Source organism: Tyto alba, unplaced genomic scaffold (assembly GCF_018691265.1).
Source record: "Tyto alba isolate M040663 unplaced genomic scaffold, T.alba_DEE_v4.0 Super-Scaffold_13, whole genome shotgun sequence".
NCBI classification, from domain to species: domain Eukaryota; kingdom Metazoa; phylum Chordata; class Aves; order Strigiformes; family Tytonidae; genus Tyto; species Tyto alba.
The window spans coordinates 6,647,711-6,665,666 of NW_024881275.1; the positions used below are offsets into that span (position 1 = coordinate 6,647,711).

The 17,956-nt window shown below is 37.6% G+C and overlaps 1 protein-coding gene across 1 annotated transcript in view; it reads left to right on the forward strand.

Moving 5' to 3' along the window:
• The window catches only part of HAPLN1 (hyaluronan and proteoglycan link protein 1), a 64,174-nt gene that overhangs the window by 1,400 nt on the left and 44,818 nt on the right, over positions 1–17,956 (forward strand). The gene's annotated exons all lie outside the window — the stretch shown is intronic.

A 17,956-nucleotide genomic window follows, 5' to 3' on the forward strand; every position in this document is an offset into this window, starting at 1 on the left:
CTGCAGACTCTGCCTGAAAGACAAAAGTTGTATATTTCTGCTCTGTGGCTTCCTCCTATGGGATTATACTTTTCACAGAGATTTGTCTTTTGTGAGGGATTTCTCCATCCAGTCAGATGCTTTTAGAAGTTTTTAGGACATAGGAAAAGGAGGATGGTAGGCTGAACAAGAATTTCAAGGGCTGGAAGTAGATCTGCATAAAGTACTGACCATCCACTTAGAAGGAAAAAGATTTTGATAAGATGTGATAAATTAAATACTGATGTCATTTTGGCTATTTATTGTCAGAGAAAGCCTGAATAACTTTTGGCACTGGTTTCTGTATCGTCTCCACTCACCAAGAAAGTTAGGATGCCACAGCAGTTTGAATGTGTAGCTGCACATTAGCTGGTCCACAGTTATGATAACTGTATGATTTTAATGGCTGTTTATTTGGTTTTGGGGGTCAAATACATATAAAGTTGTCATTCAAAATGTTTTTCATGGCAAAACTACTTGTGTGGTAGGTTTAGTTATAAAGGGTTGGAAAGCTTTTGCATATTTGCATTAAGGAGGTTTATTGCTATTTGTATATTATTAGAAAGGGAATTCATTACTGCTAGGATCTTTCGGGGCAGAAAATGTTGCCATATATGTTGCTGTGTGATGTCATGTAACTGATACAACACTTTCAGAAGACTCTGGGAACCTGGCAATGTGTACAAGAGAATCATGTAGATTGTCAACAGCAATGAGTTTGTATTAATGTCTAGCAAGACTGTTTTAGTGTCTAAATGTGGAAAGAGGCAATCTGGAAAGAATCCTATTGTTTTGTTAGGAATATATATGAAAATGTAGATGCAGTGAGGCTGTGTAACTATGGATACACACCCGCTCAACTAACACTGCTTCTAGAGACAGAGTATTTTCAGCACGTGGAAAAAGGTATCATAAACGGGTAAATTATTATCAGCTCATATGGAGAGGAAACCCGGAGTCAGCAGTCTCATGCCAAGGCGTGTCACGCAGAATGCCAAATCCTCGTGCTACAAAGAGACAGCTCATGCTTCCTTGGTTTTTCGTATCTAATGGAGGCAGAGCTTCAACTCCCATAAAGCATAGCTAAGCGGAGTTGCTCTGAATGCATTATCTGAGACTCTAACCCATATGTAGTTACCTGTACTACATTTAGTGACAAGAGAAACAGGAAGAATGAAAAATTCAGGAAAGAACAGAAAGAACAGAAAAAAATATTAATTTGTGATACTTTTCAATGTAACAGTTAAAGCAAAATGAGAAAAATAACACCGTAGAGATCAGCTTTTTCAAGTTAGGTTAAAAAAAAAAAATGTCAGTGTAATAATCAAGACACTGATGGTCTGCACTGAAATTGTGCAAAAAGGCCTGTCTTCCTAATAAGATTCCTGAATGTATAACCAGATTCCAGTAAGAAAGATAAAAACCCCTGTGTCATTATGAAAAAAGTATTATCCACAGCAATGTCCTCTTCAGAGACATGACTGACAGTGTAATTCATAGCAAAGCATCCTTTCATTATAAAACTAGCGGGTTCAGTTTCCGCTCATTTTCAGTTTGCATGGTTAATAAAAACCAGAAGCTGCTAAAAACCCCCTAAGTAGTACAAAGGCTTGGGGCTGGAGTGGGGGAGAAATTTTGGAAAAGGGTGGAGGGTTTCTGTGGCATTCTGCAGTGCACCTTTGTTTCTACAGTTTGTGAAAGGATGAGAAGAGTATTTTCTACTGCAGGTCCCCAGCCTCTCTGATATTTTTGTCCCCTATTGGTCACATTCTGGACCCAAAAGAACTGTTATCAATACTTAGTTAATCAAGTCACTTAACCTCCTTGCCCCTCAGTAAAAGTCTGGAAATAATATTGACCAACCTTTACAAAGAGATCTTCAAGTGAAGTGTGAGTTTGAAATTGTTTATATTTAAATATATTCAAAGCTTTCCAATTCACTGTGAGGATTAAAGTGAGAACTGAAATTAATATTTTCTGCTTTTCATTTGCCTTTTCATTGAAGCAGTAGTTAAATTATCCCTGGAAGTTTAAATGCTTTGCATTTCTGTTTCGTTGTAGACCTGACAGTGTATTTCATTACTTAAAACTCTCTGAAAAATGAAAAGTTTTGGAAAAAAATTATTTTCATATGACAAGCTGCTTCTGTTGCTTGTGAGGAAGTATTAGACATTCTGTCTCCACTGTTAGTAACTGTAGCATACAGTACTGCACTTGAAAAGGTAGCTTGTAACCTGTAGGTAACAAAATGTTCTTTGGGGTAAAAAAAAAGTCTGAATATACTTGGGATTTCAATCAGTGGTGTTTAAGGAGGATTGGAGGAAACAGCTGGCTAAACAAATATTAGGTGTAGAGTGGATGCAGTGGTATAAATTAATAATGCAGTTCTTTATCTGCTGTATGAAAGGGCGGTTTTGTGGGGATAGGACACCTAAACATGGTCACCGTATGCCACCTAGTGGATGTTGCTAAGATTATTTCAAAAGATTTTTCTTTTATTCATAACATCTGTAACTAATCCAGGTGCAATTTAACTGTAAATAGTTAGCTTTATTCGGTTTCACCATTAAAGGTGATCAGATAGCTTGGTTGTTGTTTTGGTTTTTTGTTTTTGCTTTTTTTTTTAATAGATTTTTTAGGGGAGGTTCCTTCTGCTTAAGTGCCTATTAGATCTGATAAAAATCAGCTCAGCTTTTACTTAACATAATTTTCCACTGATATCTATTTCCAAAGACTTGATAAATCATTCAGTAACAAATAGTCACAAATTAACGCTTAGTTTGGCATACTAAGCTGTTACCATAGAAGTGATTTCTGTACAAATATTGTGGCAGAAGAAATTACGCTCAGCAGTAGGGATTTCAAAGCTCCTTCCAAAACTCCATTATCACGTAGGATGTGCTTTTGTTAAACCCCCTTTTGTCTTGTCCCTAAATATTTTGTTAATGATAAGCATAGACAAATAAAATGTCAAATTATTTCTGATGGCTAATACAAGGTCATAAACCCTCTCCATCTTCTTTTTCTGTGCATGTCATTTATCTCCGCCTTCCTCAGATCTCACACATGTTTATTGCTTGGACTGGCCTTTCTCTTTATTAGGGAAAGGAAAATTGCTTTTTAGTCCACTGGATTGTTTATTCAGTAGTAGATGTTCAGGTGCTGTCAATTCTCATAGCTCTGAAGGATCCCATGAAATGACAAGGTTTTATGCAGTCTGGATGTACTTTGTGACTGTTTTTATGCTATGTGACTAGCTTACATGCTTCCACTTCCTAACCTTTTTTAAAATTCCACCATCGTCACAGCTTTCACTGCAGTCATCTCCTAAGCACCTAAACCAAGTAATGAGTCTGTGGTTCTGATCCTACGTTTTTCAAGTAAGTGCCACAATGGCTATTGGAGCAGAGAAGTATTAATATACTTGGCAGTCAAGCCCCCCTGTGCTTTGTTTCCTTCTGATTTACTGTCTGAACAGTAAATCAAGTGGCAGCATCACACTTAGCAGAACAATTTCTGTGTCCTTCTCATTCTCATAGCTTTGCAAACACATTTTTTGTTGTCCCCTTTTAATTAGTACAACAGAATGGAAATCTTGAACATGATCAATGGTTCTGAAAACAAACATTTAAATCATGCACTAAGAAGTCACAGAGCAGTAATCTGCACCAAGTACTTCGAAAACTTTTCTCAAGAATTATATGAGATATTAACATATGAGGTTCTGAACATGATGCATGAGTTAATGGCTGTGAGAAGGAAAGTGAGAAGGAAACCTGCCTTTCCATTAATCAGGCAAAGTTTACAAATGAATGTCTAAGAAGATAAAATAACACAGCGGCAAATGGGCTAATCAATTTGATGGTATGCTTCATAGGTGGCTACCTTTCTTTTTAGCTCTGCCTGTCCTGGTACTGTGAATCACAAGAGCTGCTAATGGAATCTGATCCAAACAGTATTAATGAGAGTCTTTACAAGGCTGCAGAGTCTCTCCTGGGACAAAGCTTTCCACTAGTGTCACTGGCACACAGAGTCACTGCCATTTCCTAGAGCAGGGCACATCAGATATTATGTCAGAACCTACATCGTTAGTTGTCTGGCATAATAGAAATGAAATCATGAGACCAGAAGAATGTCCCTGGATATATGCCTATTGCTTCAAAAAATGTCATCTTGGCATTTGTCTAATAGCAGAAGACTATTATCTTGAGACAGTTTTCCATTAATAATTTCACCTAATTGCTTTAAATGCTTGCAGCCTACAAGGAACATATGGGCAATGGAGACAGGTTAGATTAGAAATGTGTTTGGCAGAAGTCTAGGTAGTAGCAAACAAATCGTTCAAACTGCTCCAGGGAAAAAAGAAGGAAAAATTACTTAGAGGTAGTGCAAATTTGGGTTTGATCAATTTTGGTCTGTACTTTTGCCAGTGGATGTATTAATTTTGGGGTTTTTTCCATGTCATGTCATGTTAATTTGCACTTCTCATATCATGGCATCTGTTAACTCATCATCTAAAGTGTATCAATAAGTATTAGTGCTTTTCACCATAAGGTATACCAACATCTACGGTGATTAACATTTCTTTACCATCAGAATTCCTTTCCTACAATAATGTCTATACACATAGAGAAGAGGCAGTTTGTGTGCCTCTATGCATATGTATATGTGTATATACATATATATAATCACATGTCCTGTTAGAACGTGTGATTTAGTTTTTGGAGCCTGGCGATTGGAAATCAATTGTGTAAAATAGCATGCTGCTGTTGATTTGTAGCTGTTTGCATACAGACTATTAACCTCTGTTGTTTTAAATCTGGTGATTCATTTTTCCACTCGTTAGTGGCTATCACTGCTTGGCACTCGCATTTTGAAAGATCATAGACACAAAAGGCATGGTACAGTACCACTGTGCTGTGAGATTCTGATCCAGGAAAATTATATATAAACAACTTTACTTACATTAGTAAATCAGCGAAATCAATAGAAATTCAGACAGGTCTCAGTGAAAAAAAAACTATTCATCTATTTGCAGAATGGAATCCATGGTATCTCACACGGCTGATCAAAAAGCAGTACATAAAGCCCCTAACCTGCAAATCTGTTTAGCTTCATAGATTTAAGTACCTCAGTGATGTCAATAAAATACTAAGTAAAACTGTGCACACTTACAAATAGTAGAGAAATCAAGACCTGCACCTGTGAAATCTCTGTGTAGTAATAGTACATATTTAATGTAGGAAAAAAGACTTTCATTGCTAAAATAACTTCCCAAACTCTCCAGTTGGAATTGAGTAACTACTCATCTAAAATATTTATTAATATTTGAGAAAATACATGCCACACACCAAAATATCTATGCGATGGTTGGGCATTTTTTTTTTCCATAACTTTTTTTCAAGAAAAAGAAAAATGAAGCCCTGAATCACATAAAAAATACTGTCTAGAAATGGGGAAAGCACATTGCAAATTTCCCTGTTTTGTAATAGTTGTGAAAACATTATAGTGTTGGACCCAACCAAGAGATTTTTAAGAACCATATCAGAGAAAAACAATGTTACAGTAGGTGTGGTAGTTCTTTTACTGAAATTTCAATGATGCTTGTGTGTTGTAACTACAGCAGACCGTAAGGGTGCTGCCACCTTCTGATACACTCTAATTATTGTCTAAGATATTTTACTCCCATTTTCTAGCACCCGAGATGATGTACATGCAGTAGTGAAGCTCTGTGGTTTTCATTTCATGCATAACCTAATAGATCAATGAGCACATTGTTATTTTCAGATAAACTATGTTTTTAGATTTCCAAACATCTGAAGCAAAATGCCAAGTTTTGCTGAGTCTTTGTAAGTTGTTTCTTTAATAGCTTCGATTATATAAATTTAAAATAGGTATACAAAGTGTGACTCAGCTTTCATTAGCAAGCCAAGCAGGCAGGCAGATTTGTCTTGTTTTTTTGTTCAGATGTTGCTGTGCTCTGTTATTAGTTTGATTAGAACACATTTTCACTGATGTACTGAAAGAAACTACAGTTGGACTTGATGATCTTAAACATCTTTTCTAACTAAAATTTTTCTAAAAACTGTACTAATGCAGTGTCTGTGTATTTGTCTGGTTGTACATATGGTGGTGTGTCTGGTCACATATGTAGTATCATGCTGTTTTGATGTACTTTGGGGACTTAATGGTCATCTCTGTGAGCCAAGAACCAATGAAAGACAGTAAAGATGTTGATGTCAGATATTTTCAAGATTTTGCCAGGCTGAAACAGTGAATAGAGAGAATGGTAATTCAGCTGTTATTATTGATAAAGATAACTACAGACTGCAATCTTTTTACTTTATTGATTAAAAGGCTTGGTATACCAGATTATAATCTGGCCACATTGTACTGTGGATCTATTGTCTCAAATGTTGTTTGCAAATGAGAAAAGACACAGAAGTCAATATATTAGCTTTAGCTTTTGCTCAAGAAGTAGGCTAACAACATATTTGAGTGCCAGGGTAAGAGGCACCGTATCATGTTCAGAGTGATTTATCCACTGGCTGGTACCTGGTCACTGGTGTGACTGCTCTCTCTGCTGCTTTGAAGTGACCTGGTCCCTTATGCCCCATGCATAAGGGAGCCCATAGCAGGAGACAGATAGAAGCACTTGGCTGCTGCGGGGGTTATGTGTCTTTCAACACAGCTCCTTTGAGCCTGTAAACCATGTGTCAGAGAAGAAAACAGTTGCACTCGAGATGTGTGACATGCTGGTCTCATTCTGACAATATAAATATAAAAAACAGAAAAGAGCAGGTAGGAGTAGAATGTCTGTACCAGAGCCAAAGGTGCTGTGCAATTAAATAAACAATTACATGTATTGGAAAATCCAGAAGGAAAAAATGCAGTTTTTAACCAAGAATCTCTCAGAGTAGATCAAAATAATAATAAAACATTTGTTGATGCGTTTGAATGGTTCTCTTTAATAGCAACATCTGGTCTTTTAGCCAATTAATGGGTTGTTGCATCCAGTTTCCAGGCATGAGCAGGCTAAGAGAAACGTGCTACTATTACATTTTTCCACATCAACCTCCATATCTGATTACATCTGCATTTTAATGGACGTTCCACTCTGATCAAATCAGACAATAAGAAAAACTTCCAAATCCAGTAGGGCATTCCCCAGTAGGATGAGAGAATGATAGCTGCATAGTATAACATCTTCATAAGCAAGCTAGGAAGTTATTGTCTTGATAAAACTAGTGTGACATGTTTTCAAAACTGGTTAGAAAATCAATACCTCACAGTGAAAATAGAAGCACATATCAAATGGGATTTTGCCAGGGCTAGTCAGCTTTGGCACTCTTTAATATTTTCATTCATAACTTGGATAATGGAATGGAAAATATGCTTAAGTTTTTAGAAAATGCAAAATAGGGAGAGATTGAATTATTCTGGAAGCTATTCTTTGAAATTAAAATATTCTTGTCTAACTGGAGAAAAAAATGGAAACAATTATTTTCAGCAAATAAAATAAGGTAAACTGAGACAGAAAGAAGGCAATCTACAAAGATGAGCAAGGTTTAAGGTCTCACTTGAGCTTGTTCTGGTGCCAGGAACTGCATTTTGAGAGCTGTGTAAACCAGCTAAAGAAAGTCATAAGGAAAATAATAAAGATTATAGTTTTGGAAGCATGAGTTAGAAGAACCAACTGAAAACCCAAACCTAGCCTAGCCTTGCCTGAGGATGAATACACTGAAGTACAGGCAAAGGTGCTGCAAAGATAAAGTAAATCATCCTCTCCTTCTGTCTATACCAGAGAAAAGTAGTATTTGGCACATACTGCAGGAAGAAAGACTGGAGAAAGAGATTCCTAAAAGATTAAAAACCTCAGGCATATGTTGTCTGTAAAGCCTGTGAAATCCCATTGTTTCTGTTTTCAATATTATATTGGACAAAATGGATAGAAGTATGAAGGTAGTGACTCCTTTTGGTTCTCTGTTGGATGGCTTTTCTACAGTTCTACTGAATTCGATAGTTTTGTTTGGGAGAAGAACTTTTGAAAATTATTACTTGTTTCAGCATCTAGACAAGCAGAAGAGTATTTAACAAATTCTAAAGAGGTTAATGAGTTTTCACAGTTTGTGACTCATGAAGGTAACTCTTTCCTTGAATGTAGTAATTCAAATACACGATCTTTGCAGTTACATGTGAGTTCAGTCTGGCTTCAAATCTCATCTGAGTAAATGGAGCTTGAGAATTACTTATCTTCAACTATGTACTGCAAATCTGAGACAGAAACAACATCCTCACCAGTGCATATCACTGCACTGAGCAATTTATTCTAGGTACCAAGTTCATAGAAACTTTAGATTTACTGTTTTTCAAGAAGTATCTAACAGAAAAGCATATGCATAGAATTATGAGATAATGTCACTTGAATAGAACATTGCCAAGGAATAATGGCCATCTATCAGAAAATTAAAGCTACCACATTTATGAAAAACTCTGGAAGTGTAAAGGGAAAGCACAAATATTTTTTTCCAGACCAGGAGACATAGATCCTGTCAAGTCATATTGTGAGGGTGACTTATTTTTGATGCATCTGATGATTGATGGAGATTCTTTTATTTTATCTGAAGAATGTTGGTTCGGGACTGCACCGTTACAGAATTAGTGCAATCTGTTTGTTTGGACTTCAGCCTTCACCTGACATATTGGGGAAATGTGACTTTTTATTTCTAGCTAATTATGAGTTTCAGCAAAACTGTTTACTTCTGTGACTTGCAGCGTGCAAAATAGTCATCTCAGGAAACAAGACAGGACCTTCTGTGGACAACGATATTCACTGATTTTTACTTTTTTTTTATTATTATTATTACTCTAGAAACTGCCATGGAGATATAATTTACAGGTTTTATGCTTATATATATGCATATTAGTACCAATTGTCCAATTTATATTGAGTTTCTCACAAAAAAGTTAAATAATATCTTACAGATGTAATATAATAATGGAGACCACATGTCAGAGGGCAAGAGCTCAATCTAACAAATATATCTAAAGAGAGGGAGATGAGGGGTCTCCAATGGGAAAGCACACCATCTTTGATTTCCTCTGATACCAAATAGCCAGGCTAGCATATTTCTTTTATCAGGCTTGAATATGCCCTGAACTATGACTCAAAGTCATTAGCAATCCAGGATCTTGGTTCAATAAATTTTGGCCTTCTGTTTTCTAAGTCCACAGAAATGCCACCTATGAGCAGTGTCTCTTTTGGCAGTGAAGGCACAGTCCCATTGTGTCTACTTCTTGTAAATTTATGGTTAGTCTTTGTAGTCTGGAGGAAAACCAGCAGGAAGAACACGCCTCTTCCTTTGTAATTAAAGGTTTGCAAGCTCAGTTATGTACAATGTGCAAATAAATGTGAACAAAATGACAAATTAAACATTCTGATGGCCAACAGCTGCTACTTTTTATTCTCATGTTTTTAGGATGCATATTGTCATTTTAGGAAAACTTGCAGATCTGAAAAAAGTGTAAAAGGCAATTCTGATTTTCTTTGTGCACATAAGATCTTCCCAGACTTCAGTAAGGACAATATAGCACAAAGGAAATACATGTGGGCTTACCTCAAGGAGAATTTGGTTCATATTTCTCTGTCATGGAAGCTTAAAAATGGCAGATGGCCTAGAAAGCATAACAGTCTACTCGTGCCATTCTCATAACATTTTGTGGGTTTGTTTTATTAGGTCATCAGTTTTAAAGCCATAATATTAGATAAGGGTCCTGACTCCCACTAAGAAAAGTCTTTTTCGCCTTTGTGCTTACAATGGAAAGCTTGAGTATGTGAACTGCAGAAGTAAATTAGAGAGTTGTAACCACATGATTTGGTCTATCAATTCTTTATATCATTGGGTTCAGTTCTTGTCTCTGTGATGCCCAGTGAGAGGAACAGGAGGCAAGGGACTCACACAGAAATACCAGAAAATCTGTTTAAGAGAAAAATGTGGGGGTGATTGAACACTGGAACAGATTGCACTGGGATGGTGGAAGCATCTCCATTCGTGGAGACAGTCCAAAGACAATAGGACACAGGCCTGAGCAACCTGCTCTATTTGACCCTGCTATGAGCAGCAGCAGGTTTTGACCACCTGGTCTCCAGAGGCATCTTTCAACCTCATCTAATCTCTGATTCTTTGTCTTCTACAGTCGAATTCGTATTTGCTCATGTATCACCTAGACTCATGGTACTGAACAGAAAAAGTAATTGATTTTAGCTGAAAATGCCTATGAGTTCTTTTTTGGCTGGTTGAATATACAAAAGCAGAAAAATTAATAAGGACAAGATATTACAAAATTATGCCAAACTTCCACTCTAGCAGTATTTGCTGATGCCATTCAAGGAAAGAAGAAAAAGGGCAAAAGTAGGGGGAAAAAAAGAGTTAAAAACATAAAAATTGCAATATTGCCTTTCTTCAAACAAGAATAGAGAGGTATGAGGAGGAAGTTCACCCCTTCTGTGCATGGTAACTACTGTCAAATGTTGAACAATCCTCTTAAAACTGTGATTAGCTGAATCTATAGAAGGAAGCAAAGAAAGACAGCGAGCAAAAAACATGAGCCTCCTTTACACTGTTTTCCAATTGACTCTTCAATATCCTATCATGCAGCCCTTAATTGCTTTTGGCTTTGACCTTTAATGCAATTCTCCAGCACTAAACTGATCAGCATCTCTAGATTGACTCAGGAAGCTATGGGTACTTCATGGTTGATTCAGCGCTAGAAGAGCCTTTTGAAGGGTTACCTTTCATCTCAAAATTACTTCAAATATATTCCATGTAGTGTAGTGCTTGGATAGTGAGGAATGATGTAACAGATTTGTCTATGATGCTGACCTTTGCTTTCCTCCTTCTGAAATAAAATCACAGCAGAGGATAGCCAAAGGTCCATAGGCACAAAATAGACTATTAAAGATAAGTTAGTGCTTGCTGTATCCTTCTAATATAGTTTATCATTTCACTGCTGCAGGAGTTCTAGTATGATTACAAGTCAGGCAACTTTATTGAAAAGCTGAAGACAAACACCTTACTGCTTATATCTCCCTGCCACTGAGACTGAGAATTTCTCGGTGCATAATGGAGTGCCCACAAAGGATTTGCAGGGAATCATTATTGCCATCTTAACTCCTTGCTGTTTGAATGGAAGAACTGTGGTTGCCTTACTAGCAGAGAGAATGTAACACCATATCATTTTGAGATGCAGGCATCTGAAAACAGATATTAATTGTTATCTTTTAATTATGTATTACTTGTAATAAGGAAGAAAGTATTTCTGAGTAGTTAACACATTTTACTGTAAATATGTTTTACTGTTGTTTGAGAACCATAGTTTCAGTTCCCTGCTCAGACTTAAATCCCTGCGTGACTGTGAATAAATTGGGAGCTTTTAGACCTTCGTTTTTCCTTCTGTAAAGATGGGATGATAAAACTTCCTCTCTCTACAGGGATGGTAAGAAGATACAGGTATTCATCAGTATAGAGCCACTAATAAGATATGGCTGTGCAACCAGTTTAGTCAAGCAAGTCATATTGTTACCTTCCACTCAGTGCCATGTATTTGTCTTCTACTGATGTTATCCCAGAAAGTGTGTATCTGCCTTCATGCAAACCAGTCTAATACTGACCATCTCCAATGGCTTTGGGAGGGAATATAACAAAGGAAATCCAGAGAAACTATGTGGAGAGTACATCTACATCATCAATCATTGCTCAGTTGATGCCACATCATTGTTTTTATGCTGAACTCATGATTCCAAAGGCTTTCATGCAACAGTGAGTCACAGCAAGCTAGACACTGATCCCAAAACAATTCCTCTATAAGCTGGAATAGTTTTCAGCACTCATATTATTTGGGGATACCATCTTCTGTAGTACTTCAAATAGTCATTATTCCAAATAAAAAAAGATGTCTGCATGTTAAAGACTACAAGAAAGTAAGAAGATGAAAATTGAAATGTAGGTAAGGAAAGAATTTAGATAGCTTGAGAGTACTGGGAATTGTATAGTTTAAAAAAAAGTAATCTAGTGCCACATAAACTTTTCAATTTGCTTCTAGAAAAAACACAACAAACTACACAGAGAAGATGTGGAAACAACAATGAAAAAAACATACAAAAAAATCATACAGCTTATCACTTATATCAATACACATTTTAGTGATCAAAGTTAAAACTAAAGAGATACGGGAATAGAAATTCTATATGGAAATTTGTGCACCTTTTTCAACGCAAGGGAACCCCCATTATTCACTTTGCTTAAGATACATTGCATGTAAATGCTGTGCATTTACTTTATGAAGATATAAGTGTCTATACAAGTAGAAAGCAATAAAAATCTGGTTAAAATTCTTTGAGCAATGAGGTTATTGTTCCATATGAAGAAGACAAAAAAGGCAGTTCTGTCTCATGCTATTTTGAAAGTAGTCATGTAACTTTCCATTGTTTACTTTTCCAAAGGTTAATGCAGCAGCCTGAAAAATGTTAAATAATTACAGTAAAGTTTGCGTATGCTAATGTCTTTTGGCTCATTGACTCAGAGGCCAATAATATCCCTTTTGATTTTCTGACTTCATTCTCCCTTTAAAATATAGAGAGCTTCTGAAATGATTAATTTATAAATTTGTAGATTTAATGGAAGTACTTCTAGGTATTTCTCACTGTATATTCAAAGCAAGTAAAATCATTACATATGCTGGCCAACAACATCATCTGTCATGTCACTATGTTTTCTGTTGCATCCTAGCTCCTTAGGTTAGGTGGATTGCTACTGTTGTAAAGGTTATATTCCTCCATGTGCTGAAGGAAAGATTCACTTATTGGAGTATGTGATCTCTGTGTCAAGGCATTGGAAGGTGGCTAAATCAAGTTTGAGAATGCTAAACTTGGGAAGCCAAGCTTCCCATTGCACTGGTAAGCTGTCATCTAGCCATGCCACTTCTTAGGCAATGACAGGCTGCAAACAACACACTGGGCACTAGCCTTGGGCAGGACTGTGCCATCAATCTTCTCTCAAGCAGAGTTCCCTTCCCAAAACCTCTGGCAAACAATGCCATCGATCTGACCAACTAACACACGTTGAAGCCCTCGGGTTCTCTCAGCCAGCGTGTCAGTCCTTGCTCTGCTGATTTCCTGATCATATTTCAATGGGTATGTGATTGATAAAGAAGTCACAAAGGAAAGGTGAAGTTAAAATTTTTTTTTTTTTTTTTTTTTAAATAAAGACTTATGTTCTGGAACACATTTTGCAGTTTCAGAGCAAGGAGAAATCTTACGGCTTTTGCTTGTTTGTAAACATCCATTATGCAGAGAATCCTAAATATGCCAATATGTACAGATGGTGGCAAACTCCATTTAGAGTATCTATGCAATGACTTCATCCTGTGCACTGCTCAGAGATATTGTACAGTCACCATGAGACTCAAGTAACAGACCAGCAAAGAACACTTTGCCAGAAAACATTTTCAGGTCCAGGATATTGCTTCAGCTTGCTTGCACTGCTGAAAATGTTTACTGAACTTACAGCATATCACTAGAGTAAGCTCTGGATGTCTCTTGTGAAATTAATAACCTTTGCTTCAGTGACTAGGAAGTATAGACAGTGTTGTTTAACCACTACTCTTGCATGCTAAAAGACAATATTTGTTTTTGACAGTACCCATTTCTCTGTGTTGCCAACCCCAAAATGTTAGATCACTTTTCCTTTTTTCTGATGGCCAGCAAAAGGGAAACTGTGCCTACACAAATATTACTGTCTTTATCCTTTTAAAACATTAATAAACAGCAGTCTCAAATATCTTCATGCACTTTAGAAAGATTTACCTTAGGTTTTTTTTTTTTTGTTTGGGTAGCTCATTTTTTCATGGATATTTCTTTTTTTATTTTTTCAGGTAGTAGCATTGTTCTAGCTGTTTTAAAACATCTAGAGGATCTATTTCTAGATATCCTAGGGAACACTATGTAGGTAGATTTTATTCTCTTATTTTCTTACCATGTAAACACAAGAAAAGAGAATTTTTAAGCTGGAGGTGAACACACAAGTAGAAGCACAATGGAAAATGGTTAAAACTTTTCATGAAGTGAAAGAAGGCTTCTGAAGAAAGGTAAAAAAAAATTACTTTGGATGAAATCATATCTGACTGACAAAGTGGAGGTGCTTAACAGCCACAAAAGTTTGAAGTGAGCACAGAGAGGTTGGATATTAAATTGAAGGATTCTGAACCATAGTCCTGGATGTTCTTTCTTCCTGGGATTTACTTCTTGTTACGTCATGGCACAGCAAGGAACTGCACTGTATTGCACACTGAGCCGCAAGTGTGAGGCCTTTCACTACAAATACATCTTTTATTTCCTGTCTTAATGATATTGTGGGAAAAGTATCTTACAAAATTTTATTAAAAGCTCAATGAATGGTAAATAAATGGTAGAAATGCTGAAGAATTATAAAGAAAGAAATCAGCAAATGTCCAAATATTGTTTCTGAATTCAGAGCACACAATGAAAGTCTATGTTGTAGTCAAGGTGATTTTTATAGTTTGTATGTTCAGAGTTTACACTAGAAATGAGTTTATAATGGAAAGTATGTCAGGTTATGAGTGTGCCAGTATCTTTTTTTCAACAAAATCTAATCTGAGACATTTAAACAGAGGTGTTTGCAGTAGAGGAGTAGTGTTGAAGGCTTTTTTTTTTTTTCTTGCCTTAAGACTAATTTGAAATCCTTCATAAAATATGTGTGCCAGTCCTTTTATAGTAAAAATGAAGGGAATTTCTCAGCTCTTAAATAGCATCTGGCTTTACAGCCTTTGATGTCCCAGTTGTAAAATAGAGGTCACCCACTAACTCACACAGTAACTGTAGGGAACAGTGCACATCCACAGCACATTCTCAGTCCTTTCTCTGATTTTGGTTTTCTCCTACTCCTACTCTGCTCCCAAGAGATGTGATCTGTTGCAACCACCCTCTGCTTTATGCAGAATGGTCTGTCAATTGGTGATTTGTGGGTATGAATGTTAGACTTGAATCAGTCTCCACTCCTGTTCCCCCACTTGTTTCATCAGCGAACCTGCAGTCCTTCCTGCAGTCGTACTTTTGCCTGTACTGCCAAAGTCTAGACTAAAATCTGCTTTGCTTAGTATAGCCTTTATACATTTAGAGCTGCATTACAGCTGAGGAAAAGCTGTCTTCCCTTGGGTGACCCCTGTAAAGCACACCTAGAACTGAATCAGATGCTCAGCCAAAAATTGTTCCTCTTGTCTTGCCCAGCTACTTACCCACATTCTTGCAGAAAAAACTTGTTTTGTTGCTGTAATTGCTCTCCCCTTCCCATAGAAGAGAAAGTATCACATTTCTTTAATTGTTTTTCACTGCAACACATCTGAGACACTGTGACTTCCTCAGAATAAAATGCCTCTGGTATCTAATAGCAGGAATTGTTCCATCTTGACACCAACAAAGATCAAAGTTAAATGCTGCTAGTTAGTCTAGAAGTGCAAGGAAAATGGTCCTTACTCTACATTTATATAAAACAGATCCATGACTATACCTCAAAATATGTGTCATGTAAATTTCAGTTGAGAATATCAGGGTTCAAAGGCATTAATTCTATATAATGTAATCCTTTAGTGGCATGTTGGAGGTGTGAAATTGTTCTTCATTAAATGTAGGCTTTATATGTATGCTTTTATGTCTATGTCAGATTTAATTAGAACAATGACCTGTTTTTTAACAAATACATTTCTACTGTCTACAGCATTTCCAGTGAGACTATATTATTTAAAAACTCATTATTATATTTATGCTTTTCAGATTATTTCATTTTGAGGGTCATGAAAATACTTTTAAAATAATATCCGTTCCTCAAATTGACCAAAAAGACAAGGGTATTTTATAAGAGTATTACCATGTGTCAGACAATTAAACCATGTTTTTTAGTCTTCTGCTAATTTCAGTGACATTTTCTTCACTACTTTTTGCTATAGTACTAGCTTTGCCCCCTATAAGCACAAACTCTTCTCCTGTTGGATGTGCAGTCCCTGTGAGAACATTAAAATAGCTGTTGTACGTGAATAACCCATTTTAGAAACAGATTAACCATTACACAAGTAGGAAGTGGAGGTGGGCATGGAGGTTGCATCTGGGACCTGATCAAGTCCATCCTGTGAGTTTCTGGTCCCAGAGATCACCAAGTTAATAGTTTGTGAATAAGTATTCACTTTCTGCCTAGAATACATAACTGTGTAGGAAGTCACTCTTTTTTCAGAGCAGGATTATGTCTGAATGCTTCAAGAGTGAAAAAGAGAGACAAATTATTTTGTTGAGTATTTTGTGTTTTGTAATTTCTCTCCTTGTCTCAAGTAGACATCTCTAGAAAGAGGATGACAAAATTCCTGCGTGCTGGTTTATTTTACAAGCTTTTACACGTGCAATTACATCAGCCAAAAAGCCTATCTCACTTTATCAGAGTACGTTCAACAACCAAATTTTGAATGGTTATCCATACATATATGCAAGTACATATACATATATACACATATTTATATGTAGCATTGTGTATATACAATGGGGGACTTAAGATGGGTTTCATCTTTTTTCCTGTTGTGGCTCAGGCAGAGCGTGTGCCCTCAGTTCACAGTAGTAGCAGCTACTGCAGCAGCAAATATCCCATCATGGCCAAAACAGGGGCTGGTTCAAGCATGCAAACTGTAGGCTTTCTGCAAGGCAACCATGGGCACAGGAGCGCAGGACTCCAGGTCTGTAGTTGCTCCACAGCTCACTTGTCCACTGTGTGATGTACCACTGATGCAGTTGCACAAGTGTAAGAAACCTGTGCTTTCTATAATACAGTTTACTCACCAACTGCTATCAGTTATGCTCTTGGAGGCTTTTTTTCCTTTTACAGCTATGCCTACATTAGGACTGATCTGTCAGCACTGCTCTACCTATGTAGCTAAATCAACAAATCTTCTCTAGCGTAGATTAAATTTAATTAGGGATTAGCACAGGCCCCAGTCTCTTGTTTGGCAGCCCTCAGGCTGGGAGGTGGAGCTCTGCTAGAGTTAGTTTATGGAGGCCTTCACAGGGATAGGTTTGGGTGTTTTGGGCTTTCTTTTTAACCCCTGCTATTTGACTCTTTAAAAACCCTGGCCTGGAAAAGCAGCCTGAAGAATGGCACTTAGACTGCGAACCCTGACATTTGGATGTAAGTGAATCTGTGCACTTGGCCGCTGTCGTGGTTTGGGCCTGGTTGGCAGCCAACCACAATGCAGCAGCTCTCTCTCCCTTCCCCTCCGGCAATGAGAAGGGACAGAGAGCCAGGCTTGGGGTCCGAGATAGGACTGGGATGGGGAAAAATTCCCCTTTATGGTCACGAGCAAAAGGCAGACTCGTTAGGGGAAGAAAAAAAAGAACATACATTTATTACAGACACTAACAACACATAACAGAGTAGGACAGTGAGAAGCATTGCCACATCTTGAGCACACCTTTCCCCCACCCCTCCCATCTTCCCGGGCTCAGCTCTGCTCCCGATATCTCTACCTCCTCCCCCAGTGGCACAGGGGCAGGGAATAGGGGGTGCAGGCAGTGCTGCTGCTTCTTCCACCTTTGCTGGGGGGAGCTTCTGGAACTTCTTCCCCCTGCTCCATCATGGTCCCCCTCTCACAGGACACAGTCCTCCACAGACTTTCTCCTACATGAGTCCCTCCCACAGGCTGCAGCGTTCCCCACACTGCTGCATCGTGGGTCACTAACTTTCTCTGACTGGATTCCCTCCCACGGCTGCAGCCCTTCCCGAGCTGCTCCGGCGTGGGACACCCCCGCATGCTGCAATCCTCCCAGCGCTGAATTACAGCAGCGGGGCTGCCTTTTCCCATGAGACCCCGGCCTTCTTTGGGCACA